General features: G+C 44.1%; 1 protein-coding gene across 1 annotated transcript in view; it reads right to left on the reverse strand.

Moving 5' to 3' along the window:
* Positions 1–559, reverse strand: part of LOC125458250 (cyclin-I-like) — a 34,713-nt gene extending 34,154 nt beyond the window's left edge. The window contains exon 1 of the mRNA XM_048543359.2: positions 225–559. The gene's annotated coding sequence lies outside the window, so the exon portion shown is untranslated. The remainder of the gene's footprint in view (positions 1–224) is intronic.
* Between the last annotated feature and the right edge of the window lie 12,313 nt (positions 560–12,872).

The following is a 12,872-nucleotide window of genomic DNA, read 5'->3' on the forward strand; positions in this document are numbered from 1 at the left end:
GTTTTAAGTGAAAATAAAACAGAACATGTTGTGATATAAAATACACACTGGTTTACAAACAGTAAATAAATCGTCAATGGCTTGAGTTGTGATACATGCAGACCCAGAAAAAAGCGCTCAGCTTCTACGGGCCTTGGTGACTATCTTTTCTGAGTTGGGTCTTTGCACAGGACTCTAAAGATCAGTGGAAATACCTTCAATTACACAAAGACGCAGCAAATTACCTCTTCCCCAAAGCAAAGCGGAATGTGCGTTCTGTTTCTCCGCTTCGCTCAAAGCCATCAGTTCGGCATCTCTGCTTTTCCGTTTTCAGTCCACCCGAGGAAACAAAAGGAACCAGTTTTCGTACGGAGAAACTTCAAGTGTGGGTCATAACAAGCGAATAATGTGGCCCCGAACAAGGCGACCATCGTCCGGGTGTACTTAAAAGTAACATTCAAGAAGCACGTTTTAAATATACACAAAATAAAACTAGAGAATTGAATACAATCGATCGGTTTGGGGTGGAAGAGGCGGAAATAAAGCCTACTTCCACAGTCTGCAGCCTCCGCCCTCTGTTATAACGCTGACGGGAACTGGAGTCCGCTCGAAACATTCAGCTCCTCCTTGCTTCCTCATGTAAGCAGTTACGTGCTGACTATCACGGCGAGAACACAGCCGCTCCGCAATACAACGCATTTCGTGAGCTCGGAGGTTACTGCTGTGGGAGAACTGTACGCGCTTATATTTCAATTTTTTCGTTTTTGTTTAATTCCCAGCTACCACCAAGCAATGAACTGCAAGAGTGTGAATTACAATTTTCGTGTTGGAATGTGCTTTCCTTACTAGCTGCTAAAATGCTATCTTGATTTTAGATCCGGAATTTCCTACAGTTTCAATGAGACTCGTTGAATTTGGATAGGATCTGAATCAGTGAAACATTTGCCTCACTCTCAAATTGGTTATCTGTAACAGTGAAGAAAATGCACCATGTTTGTTTATATTAGTTTATACTCTGCTGCAATAAAATACTTATATTCTCTGCAGACCCCCTTAACTTTTCAAGAGAAATTAAAACTTCCAGTTAAAAGCTGAAAAGTTTACTCATTAAGATTTCAAGGTTTACAACTCATACTGTGACAAATGAGAAAAAAAGAGTAAATGTTATTTCCTTTCAGTCAACAATGTTAGACTTTAAACTACTGAAAATGGGTTTCCCAGTTACGTTAGAGCATGACTATCGATCTTTAAGTAGACACTTCACCCTCCAGAACTCGGCCTAAAATTATTCTTACTTCCCATTTGCTTCAGAGATAGTAGGAACTGCAGATGCTGGAGAATCTGAGATAACAAGATATAGAGCTGGATGAATGCAGCAGGCCAAGCAGCATCAGAGGGGCAGGAAAGCTGACATTTCCAGCCTGGACCCTTCCTCAGAAATGGGGGAGGGGAAGGGGGAATCTGAACTAAATAGGGAGAGAGGGGGAGGTGGATAGAAGATGGATAGAGGAGAAGATAGGTGGAGAGGAGACAGACCGGCAGAGGCGGGGATGGAGCCAGTAAAAGTGAGTGTGGGTGGGGAGGTAGGAAGGGGATAGGTCAGTCAAGGGAGGATGGACAGGTCAAGGGGGCAGGATGGGGCTACTACTTAGGAGATAGGGGTGGGGCTTGAGATGGGAGGAAGGACAGGTTAGGGAGGTGGGACGAGCTGGGCTGGTTTTGGGATGCAGTACTGGGAAGGGAGATTGTGAAGCTTGTGAAGTCCACATGGATACCATTGGGCTGCAGGGTTCCCAAGCGGAATATGAGTTGCTATTCCTGCAACCTTCGAGTGGCATCGTTATGACACTGCAGGAGGCCCAGGATGGGCATGTCGTCTGAGGAATGGGAGGGGGAGTTGATATGGTTTGCGACTGGGAGGTGCAGTTGTTTAGTGTGAACTGAGCATAGGTGTTCCGCAAAGTGGTCCCCAAGCCTCTGCTTGGTTTCCCCAATGTAAAAGAGGCCACAATGGGAACAGCAGATGCAGTATACCACATTAGCAGATGGGCAGGTGAGCATCTGTTTGATGTGGAAAGTCTTCTTGGGGCCTGGTATGGGGATGAGGGGGAAGGTGTAAGGCAGGTGTAGCACTTCCTGCGATTGCAATCCGACTCCACCACCAAAGACATTTTTCCCTCCCAACCTTTATCTGCTTTCCAGAGGGACCACTCACTCCATGACTCCCTTGACCGCTCCACACTCCCCTCCAGACCCACCACACCCCGCTGTTTCCATGCAACCGCAGGAAGTGCTACACCTCCCCCTACATCTCCCTCCTCACCCCCACCCCAGGCCCCATGAAGACCTTCTGCATCAAACAGATGTTCACCTGCACATCTGCTAATGTGGTATACTGTATCTGCTGTTCCAGATGTGTCTTCTTGTACGCTGGGGAAACCAAGCGGAGGCTTGGGGACAGCTGAGTGTGGAACACCTACACTCAGTACACACTAATAACTCCACCTCCCAGTCACGAATCATTTCAAATCCCCCTCCCACTTCTTGGATGACATGTCCATCCTGGGCCTCCTGCAGTGCTACAACGATGCCACCCAAAGGTGCAGGACCAGCACCTTATATTTTGCTTGGGAATCCTGCTGCCCAATGGTATCAGTGTGGAGTTCACAAGCTTCAAAATTTCTCCTCCCCCGCATCCCAAAGCCAGCCCAGATTGTCTTCGCCTTCCTAACCTGCCCTTCTTCCAATCTATCCCCACTTCCCATCTCAAGCCCCACCCCCATCTCCTACCTAGTAGCCTCATCCCACCCCATGGACCTGTCTGTCTTCCCTGGACTGACCTATCCCATCCCTAACTCCCCACCTACACTCACCATTACTGGCTCCATCCCCACCTCTTTGACCTGTCTGTCTCCTCTCCACCTGCCTTCTCCTCTATCCATCTTCCATCCGCCTCACCATCTCTCTCTATTTATTTTAGAACCCCCTTCCACTCCCCCATTTCTGAAGAAGAGTCTAGGCCCGAAATGTCAGCCTTCCTGCTCCTCTGACGCTGTTTGGCCTGCTGTGTTCATCCGGCTCTGCACCTTGTTATCTTAGCTCCCAATTACATGTTTTGCAATTCCAGGCAAGTAACTTCTAATCGCAGAACACGTTTGGGAGTTATGCAGTCAAATGTTATATTTTAGTTCAAATTTAGAGAGTCTTCCTGACTTTTTTAAATCTTCCTGAGCTCAGTATTTTCAATTGGAATACAAACTTCCACCCAAATTCTGTGTGGTAGACAGTAGTATTCCAAGATGGTGGTACAGTGGGATGTTTCAGCCAGTGCTTATCCAATCCAATGTAGTAAACATTATGATTACACTCTTCCTGTTCCTCAGCTCTACCCATATTGCCTCACTGTGTATGAGCCATCTGAATAGTCCTTCCACAGTACAGCTGTGATATTCTCCTGGACAAGTAGTGCAACTGCCCCACCCCTTTTACATCCCCCTCTACCCCGCCTGAAACATCTGTATCCTAGAAAATTAAGCTGCCAACCCTGTCCTTCCCTTAACAAAGACTCTGTAATAGCAATAACATCATAGTTCCAAGTGCTAATCCAAGCTCTAAGTTCATCTGCCTTACCTGTTATACTTCTTGCATTGAAACAGATGCATTTCAGTCCACCAGACCCACTTTGACCAGCAACCACTCCCTGCCTGCTCTTCCTCTGAGTCTTACTGGCCCTTCTCTCCAGTTCCCATTCAATAAGTTCACCTTTGCTTTGGTTCGCAACTCCCTGTCACGCTAGTTTAAACCCTCCTCAATGATATCAGCAAACCTCTCAGCTAGAATATTTGATTCCCTCCAGGTTAGATGCAATCTGTCCTTCTTGTACAGGTCCCATCTGCCCTGGAAGAGATTCCAGTGGTCCAGATATCTGAAACCCTCCTTCCTACACCATTTGTTTAGCCATGTGTTGAGATGTACTATCCTCCTATTTCTTGTGTCACAGGGAACAATCCTGTGATTTCAACCTTGGAGGTTCTGCTCTTTAACTTTCCATCTAACTCCCTGAACTATTGCTGCTAGCCCTCATAACTCATGGTACTCATGTCATTAGTACCAGTATGTGCCACTACCTCTGACCGTTCACATTCTCCCTTCAGAATGCTTTCTGCTCATTCAGACACATCCTGGACCCTGGCACCAGGGAGGCAACATACCATCCTGGCATCTCTTTCTTAACTGAAGTGTCCCTCTCTGATGAAGGGTCTAGGCCCGAAACGTCTGCTTTTGTGCTCCTGAGATGCTGCTTGGCCTGCTGTGTTCATCCAGCCTCACATTTTATTATCTTGTCCCCTATAACTACTGCTCTAGTGTTCTTTGTCTTTACCTTCTTAAGAACGGACCCAGCCATGGTACTGGAGGTGGTACCATCAGTCTGGCAGCAACAGCTGCTGCTGCTGCTGCCCCCTGATAGGTCACCTTGCCCAACCCCGAACAGTATCCAAAATGGTATACATGTTACAGAGAGAGACAACCACAAGAGATTCCTCCACTGTCACTTTTCAACAGCACCTCCTCAAACCACTTTCTAGAAGCAGTGACTGTACTGCTGAAGATCTTACCCACATCAGCCAATCAGTGTCACCACTCTGCTGCCCTCTTCCAGGCACTCATTACCAAACCAATGATACTCATGCTGGCTTAGCCATATACGTTGAATGGATGACAACTATATAACATATTCGGAGCATTCCTGTATGGTGAATTGGCCACTGTGACATGTGATTTTGTGTGTCTAAACTTCAAGGACACTGGCAACTAAGCTATGAACATTGTGGATAGTTACTCTGGCAACTGGGAGACAGCCACTAACATCCATGACATTTGCAAGCCGACTTTTCAAAAGGTCTATGGAAGATGTGAGCAAAAATGTAAAGCTCAGCTGGCCAAGAAATGGGCTCAGGGAAAGCAGAGGCCCCTGAATCCATTGTGTTCCTCCAGCTATGCCAAGTGAAGTTTCTGAGCCACAACAGATAATGCTTAAATCAGGGTTCACTCAGATGCGACAGTGAAAAACAAGATCTAATGAGATGGAAGGCTCTCAAAATAGTTTGTAATCAATTGTTGTCTTTTTTTATTAATTCAAGGAATTGTGGGCACATCTGCACTTGTTGCAGTTTCTAATTGTCCTTGAAAAGGTTGGGATGAGTGATCTGCTTGACCTGTGCACAGTCTGTGTGGTGAAGGTACTACTGGGTAAGTGGTTCCAAGATCTTGAAATTTATATCTAGATCAGGATTTATATCTAGATTAGGATGGTGTGCTATTTGAAGGGAAACTTTGGTGGTGTTTTCATGTTCCAATTTACTAATCAACCCAAACATTTACTTTATGATGTGGTTTGTCAATTGTCTCACTGGAATGAATCAGTTTTGACACTTTGATTGCTTTGTACATTTATCATGTTTTAATAACTTGAACTTTTAAAGTTAACTGTGTGCTGCAATGTCTGTCAGGAATGAATAATGTGAATATATTTCAATGTTACCTCTTTTCATGAAGGTACCCACAAATTCCGTTCTTGTTTTCCTTTAAATAGATCAACATTATTGATCCTGTTTATTATTTTAGAAACCTGAGTTAATTCCCTATAATCTTTTGTTTCTCATACAATAAATTTTGTTTCCTCTGTTTTCCTTCATAGCTTAACAAATCAATGCCAAGTCATCCCTATTACCTATATCTGCTCCATATCTTTACTTCATTTCAGCAGAATGGACAGCTTTGTCCATCTGAATGGCTTGATATGGGTTTTCTGGAGGTATGAATTACACTTTCCATGTCACCAAAAGCCTGACAGAATGAACAATCCAATCTAATGACTGAGAGAGTTAGAAAGTTAACTACCTTGAATAAATGCTGGGGTTTGTGCTCCAGGCCTAGGTTAACCCAATGCCGAATAGGAAGTGTGTTTTGACAGTTTTGAAACAAAAATCCTTTTTAAGTTTTGAACTGTACAAAAGTCTAGCTGTAACCAACTCTTTTGTGCAGACAGCATGAGAGAAACATTTTGAAGACGTGACTGCTTCCCAGAGAGACAGAGGAATGTATCTAGGAATGCCATACTGGACCAAACTACCTAGAACCACAACTGCCATCCTTTAAAAGCGAAACATAAGAACATAAGATCTAGGAGCAGCAATAGGTAATCAGCCGCTTAAGCCTGCTCTGCCATTCAATAGGATCATGGTTGATCATGGTGATCTCATCTCAGCCTCAATTCTACTTTTCTGCCTGCTCTCCATAACCTTTCAACACATTAGTAATTTGTAAAAAATGCCTATCTCCTCCTTAAATTTACTCAACGTCCCAGCATCCATTGTACTCTCACATAGTGAATTCCATAGATTCATGGCCCGATGAGAATGGAAATTTCTCCTCATCTCTTTTTAAATTTGCTACCCTTTTGTCAAAAACTATGACCTTTCATTCTCGAATGCCCCACATAAGGAAACTTTCTTTCTAAGTCTACGTTTTCAATCCACTTTGACATGTTATATATCTCAATTAGAAGACCCCTCAAATAAAGAAGATTCGTTCCTAGAATGTGTTTTGGTCAAACTGTCTATGGGGAAGCCTCAAAATGTTCAACAATTACATCAATAGAGGTGTTAAATTCTGAATTAAAGTTTTGAAGTATTCACTTCAGAAAGAAAATCATCAAGCAAACCATATCTTTAGAGTTTGATTTCATTTTCTTGTAATAGTTTTATCTGTTCTTACTTTAAATCTTTGTATCTGTATTTTAGATAATTATCACTTCTTACTTAAATAACTTTCAGCAATAACCATGTAATAAACAAATGTTTTTTTTAAGGCAAAGAGTTTTTAAGGCAAAGGCAAAGGTGCTGGTCATTCGTAAACTGAACACTGGAAACTTTAAAGAGGCCACACACATAGAATCATAGAATTCCTACAGTTCGGAAGCAGGTAATTTGGCCCATCAAGTCCACACTCACCCTTCACAGAGCATCCCACCCAGATCCAACCCACCTACTCTATCTCTGAAAACCTGCATTTCTCATGGCCAATCCACCTAGCCTTCATTTCTTTGGACTGTGGGAGGAAACGAGAGCACCTGAGGGAAACCTATGCAGACACAAGGAGAATGTGCTAATTCCACGCAGCATATAATAAATGAGATTGTATCCATTGCAAAATAAGCCAAATCCAAATATGAAACCACAGGATAATAAAATGTGAGGCTGGATGAACACAGCAGGCCGAGCAGCATCTCAGGAGCACAAAAGCTGACGTTTCGGGCCTAGACCCTTCATCAGACTGATGTCTGATGAAGGGTCTAGGCCCGAAACGTCAGCTTTTGTGCTCCTGAGATGCTGCTCGGCCTGCTGTGTTCATCCAGCCTCACATTTTATTATCTTGGAATCTCCAGCATCTGCAGTTCCCATTATCTATGAAACCACAGGAGCTTTGATTGTAAAAGTGCTAATAATAACTTAAGATGCCAATTTTTACTGAACCAGAATTTATTGATCAGGTTGGGAAGGGACTGCAATTAACATTACTTTTCTATTGTTTGACTCCCTGTATATGGGCAGAAAAGTTTTGTTAAAGCCAAAGCCTCAGAAAGAATTCAGCGAAGTTTGAGGCATATTATAAGGTCATTGAAGATCAGTTTCAAACAGAAGACGTAAGTTATTCTAAAAGTGAGGTGGTTAAAGAGCAGAGAAGATTGGAAAGGATATAAAAATGATAACTATACAGCATTAATGCCAAATTTTAAGATTTACTATTTGAGGTTGTTTGGTATGCATTACAAATTTGCAGATTCTAAAGGACATAGAAGGTATTGAAGAACTCTGGCTATTTATTATAACAAGATGTTGCATAGCTTTGAGGATCAGACTGCAGCAGTTGATAGCTTGTCTGATAAAGAACAGCTCAGTTCTGATGATCAATAATGAGGCCATCAGTCCCAAAGATGACAAACAAAAGTGGATATTAAAGTCAAATATTTACCTTGAAGGTGCTAGTCAATTGAGACAAGTGACTATTATAAGTAGAATGGGAAAGGCCACTGGAAAATGTAACAACTGGTTGAATGCACTGTTTAGATGAATGTTTATTGTACATGTGCCCATGTACTGAATGAGGCAGCTGAAGACATTCCAGGATATAAAACTTTTTTGTTAGAGTTCAGCACAAAGTCCCAGTTTCTGCTCTTGCATTCTGAATTCTCTCCCCAACCAGAAGCCAATAGCTTACTGAAAAAAACTCAAATTTTCTTTTTTAAAAACTCACCACCAAATTAAGATAGTTTTTAAATTTTTATAATGATCCACCAATTTATTAGAGCCATAGAGATATACAGCACGGAAACAGACCCTTCAGTCAAACCTATCCTTATTGACCAAATATCCTAGATAAATCTTGCCACATTTTTCAACATATGGCCCACAGCCCTCTAAACCCTTACTATTCATATACCCCTGCAGATGTCTTTTAAATGTTGTAATTGTGCCCGCATTGACCACTTCATTTGGAAGCTCATTCCAGACACACACCACCCTCTGCATGAAAACGTTGCCCCTTGTGTCCCTATCATATCTTTCCCCACTCACCCTGAGCGTATGTCCCCTAGTTTTGGACATCCCTTGCAAATTTGCCCTATCCATCCCCATCACAATTTTATAAATATCTATAAGGTCACCCCTCAGCCCCGAGCGCTCCAGGGAAAATAGCCCTAGTCCATTCAGTCTCTCCATATAGCTCAAACTTTGCAACCCTGGCAACACCCTCAGAAATTTTTTCTGAACCCTTTCAAGTTTCGCAGTATCCTTCCAAAAGAAGGGATACCAGAATTGCATGCAATGCTTCAAAAGTGTCCAAGCCAATGTCCTAGATAACACAGTGTGAAGCTGGATGAACACAGCAGGCCAAGCAGCATCACAGGAGCACAAAAGCTGATGTTTCAGGCCTAGACCCTTCATCAGAGAGGGGATTGGGAGAGGGCACTGGTATAAATAGGGAGAGAGGGAGAGGCCGACTGAAGATGGAGAGAAAACAAGATGGGTAGAGAGGAGAGTATAGGTGAGGAGGTAGGTAGGGGATAAGTCAGTCCAGGGAAGATGGACAGGTCAAGGAGGCGGGATGAGGTGGTAGGTAGGAAATGGAGGTGCGGCTTGGGGTGGGAGGTAGGGATGGGTGAGAGGAAGAACAGGTTAGGGAAGCGGAGACAGGCTGGGCTGGTTTTGGGATGCAGTGGGGGGAGGGGAGATTTTGAAGCTTGTGAAGTCCACATTGATACCATTGGGCTGCAGGGTTCCCAAGCGGAATATGAGTTGCTGTTCCGGCAACCTTCGGGTGGCATCATTGTGGCACTGCAGGAGGCCCATGATGGACATGTTGTCTGAGGAATGGGAGGGGGAGTTGAAATGGTTCGCAACTGGGAGGTGCAGTTGTTTGTTGCGAACCGAGCGGAGGTGGTCTGCAAAGTGGTCCCCAAGCTTCCGCTTGGTTTCCCCAATGTAGAGGAAGCCACACCGGGTGCAATGGATACAATATACCACATTGGCAGATGTGCAGGTGAACATCTGCTTGATATGGAAGGTCATCTTGGGGCCTGGGACGGGGGTGAGGGAGGAGGTGTGGGGGCAAGTGTAGCACTTCCTGCGGTTGCAGGGGAAGGTGCCGGGTGTGGTGGGGTTGGAGGGGAGTGTGGAGCGGACAAGGGAGTCACGGAGAGAGTGGTCTCTCCGCAAGGCAGACAAGGGTGGGAATGGAAAAATAGCTTGTGTGGTGGGGTCAGATTGTAGATGGCGGAAGTGTCGGAGGATGATGCGTTGTATCCAGAGGTTGGTGGGGTGGTATGTGAGAATGAGGGGGATCCTCTGGGGGCGGTTGTGGCGTGGGCGGGTTGTGAGGGATGTGTTGCGGGAAATGCAGGAGACGCGCTCAAGGGCGTTCTCGACCACTGCGGGGGGAAAGTTGCGGTCCTTTGTGAAAATTGATGAACAGTACCATCATAGAATAGCTACAGCATAGAGGGAAGCAATTTGTGCTGACCCTCTGAAGGAGCAAATCACCTGCTGCCACTGCCTTGTCTTTTCCGCTGGGACTGGCAAATGTTTCCTTTTCAGATAATGATCGAATTTTCTTTTGAACAACTCAATTAACTCTGCCTCTATTGAACTCTTGCCAGGGCATTCCAGATCCTAACTATTCACTGTGTGCAAATGTTTCTCCAAATGTCAACTTCCACATTAATACAAAATATTTTATCAATTATGTTAAGTCTGTGTCCCTTGGTTCTTGATCTTTCCACAAGTGGGCAAGGTTTTTCTTATCTATTCTAGCATGGCCCCTCATGATTTTAAACACCCGGATTAAATTTCCTTGCAACGATCTTTTCTCCAAAGTAAAAATCTTTCAATGAAACAGAACTTCCTCATCCCTGGAACCATTCTCGTGGTTCTTGTCTACAGCCTCACTAATGCTTTCACACACTGCTCAAGCTATGGTGCCCAGGCCTGGACATAATACTTCAGTTGAGGAAAAACCATTGTTTTGTGAAGATTTAAAATAATTTCCTTACATTTGTGCTCTGTGATCCTGAGATAAAGGTCAGGGATGCCCTATGCTTCATTAACTGTTCCCTCAACTTGTGCTGTCACCTTCACTGATTTCAGCATACACCTAGGTATACACTTAGGTCTCCCTGCTTCAGCATCCCCATATGTTTTTATCTTAATTCGTCCTGTGGGATGTCAGCATCACTGGTAAAGCTTGCATTTGTTGCCCCTTCCTAATTTTCCTTGAAATGACTGATTTGCTAGCTCATTTCACAGGGCAGACAAGAGTCAACCATGTCATTGTGGGTCTGCAGTCACATGCAGGTCACACCATCTAAAATGATGTATTTCGTTCTTTAAAAGACAATATTGAATCAGGTAGCTCATTATGATAATTGGGCAGGCAACATTTTATTAATGACCTGGCTAAAATCTTAGTCAAGTAACTTAACAGAGTGTTGCAAATGCTGAAGCATAATGTATAACAGGTTTACAAGCATCTGTAGAAGACAAAGTCAGAAAAATATTTCGGGTGGATATGTCATTTTTTCAGATGTATTAATAAAGACTCCAGATAGGACATAGGACCAAAATGTGAAGCCGTCTATCTTCTATAATTGGAGGTAATAACAACTGCTGATGCTGGAGTCAGAAATAACAAGGTGTGGAGCTGGAGGAACACAGCAGACCAGGCAGCATCAGAGGAGCAGGAAAACTGATGTTTCCAGTCAGGACCCTTCTTCCGAAATGAGGGAGGCAGAAGGGACCTCTGAAACAAATAGGGAGAGGAGGGATGGGGCTGGGGAAGGTAGGTGGGATGGTGATAGGGAGGGAGTGGTGGGGATTGGTCAGTGAGGTGGGGGGGGTGGTTGGGTGGGGGAGAAGACAGACAGGTCAAGGAGGCGGGGATGGAGGAGGTGCTGCTCCTCCAGCTTCCAGGTAGCGTCATTGTGACACCGGAGGAGGCCCAGGATGGACATGTCATCCAGGGGGTAGGAGGGTCAGTTGAAATGGTTCATGACTGGAAGGGGGTATCATTGTTGTGAACTGAGTGCACGTGCTCTACAAAGCAACCTCCAAGCCTCTGCTTGGTCTCACTGATGTAGAGGAGGCCACATCAGGAGCAGTGGATGCGATAGACCACGTTGTGGGGAGGATAATATATCTTTTGTTGTGGGGTCAGATTGCAGATGGCGGAAGTGGTGGAGAATGATATGTTGAATCCGGAGGTTAGTGGGGTGATATGTGGCGACAGGGGGTATTCTGCCTTTGTTTTTGTTGCGGGTAGGGATTATGAGGGAAATTTGCGGGAAATGTAAGTGATGCGGTCGACAGCATTTTCGACCACTGAAGGGGTGAAGGTGTGGTCCTTAAAATATGAGGATGTCTACACCTCCTCTCACCCACCTTCCTGCAAGAATGTGATCCCCTACTCCCAATTCCTTGGCCTCTGCTGCATTTGGTCCCAAGTTGCACTCCCGAACATCCCAGATGTCCTGGCATTTCAAGGACATCCCAGGAAATCATTTCCTCTCTGCACTTCCCACTATTACTATCCCAGTCTATAGTCAGATAATTAAAGACTCCAATAATCCTTGCACTTCTCTGTGATTTTGTTACAAATTTGCTCTCCGCATCATTCCCATGAGTTAACACTGATACGCTACACACCGCAATGTAATCACATGTTATTTAGTCCTTCACTTTAGCCAAATAGATTCTGTCCTTGATAGCGATGGGACATCATGTACTGCAAGGTTCTCCTATTCAAAACAGTATCTTCCTCTCTTTCAGAACACCTGCAGTCAGACTTTAGGAATTAGGTAGAAAATTAGCCATTAACATTGCAAAAGTAGTAATCTTCGGATTACTCCTGGTATTACATACAATTTAGTGATGAATTAGGAGATACAGCCAATGAGTGCATGGCTGGAGAATTTACAGTGAAGGAAGGACTGTGAATTCTTGCAATAATGGGATCAGTTCTGGGGGAGGTGGAACTCTATGAGACAGATAGTTTACACCTAACCAGAGCCAGGATCGATATCCTTCAGGTGTGATACAATGGACGATAGTTTAAACTAATTCAGTGAGGATCTGTGAACAGGAGGAAATAAAAGATACGGCTACCAAGCACATTGAGAGAGTAGTAGAGTAGGAAATAATAAAGTCTTAGATAGGCTCATCATAAGAGGAAATAGTGTAAACTGGGGTTACAGTGCATGCTTATGAATGAATGCAATTAAAATTGGTGAATTGCATGCAGTTTAAAATAATATTGCATTGATAAGAGCTAAGACCAGATTC

Source organism: Stegostoma tigrinum, chromosome 13, assembly GCF_030684315.1.
Source record: "Stegostoma tigrinum isolate sSteTig4 chromosome 13, sSteTig4.hap1, whole genome shotgun sequence".
Lineage (NCBI taxonomy): Eukaryota > Metazoa > Chordata > Chondrichthyes > Orectolobiformes > Stegostomatidae > Stegostoma > Stegostoma tigrinum.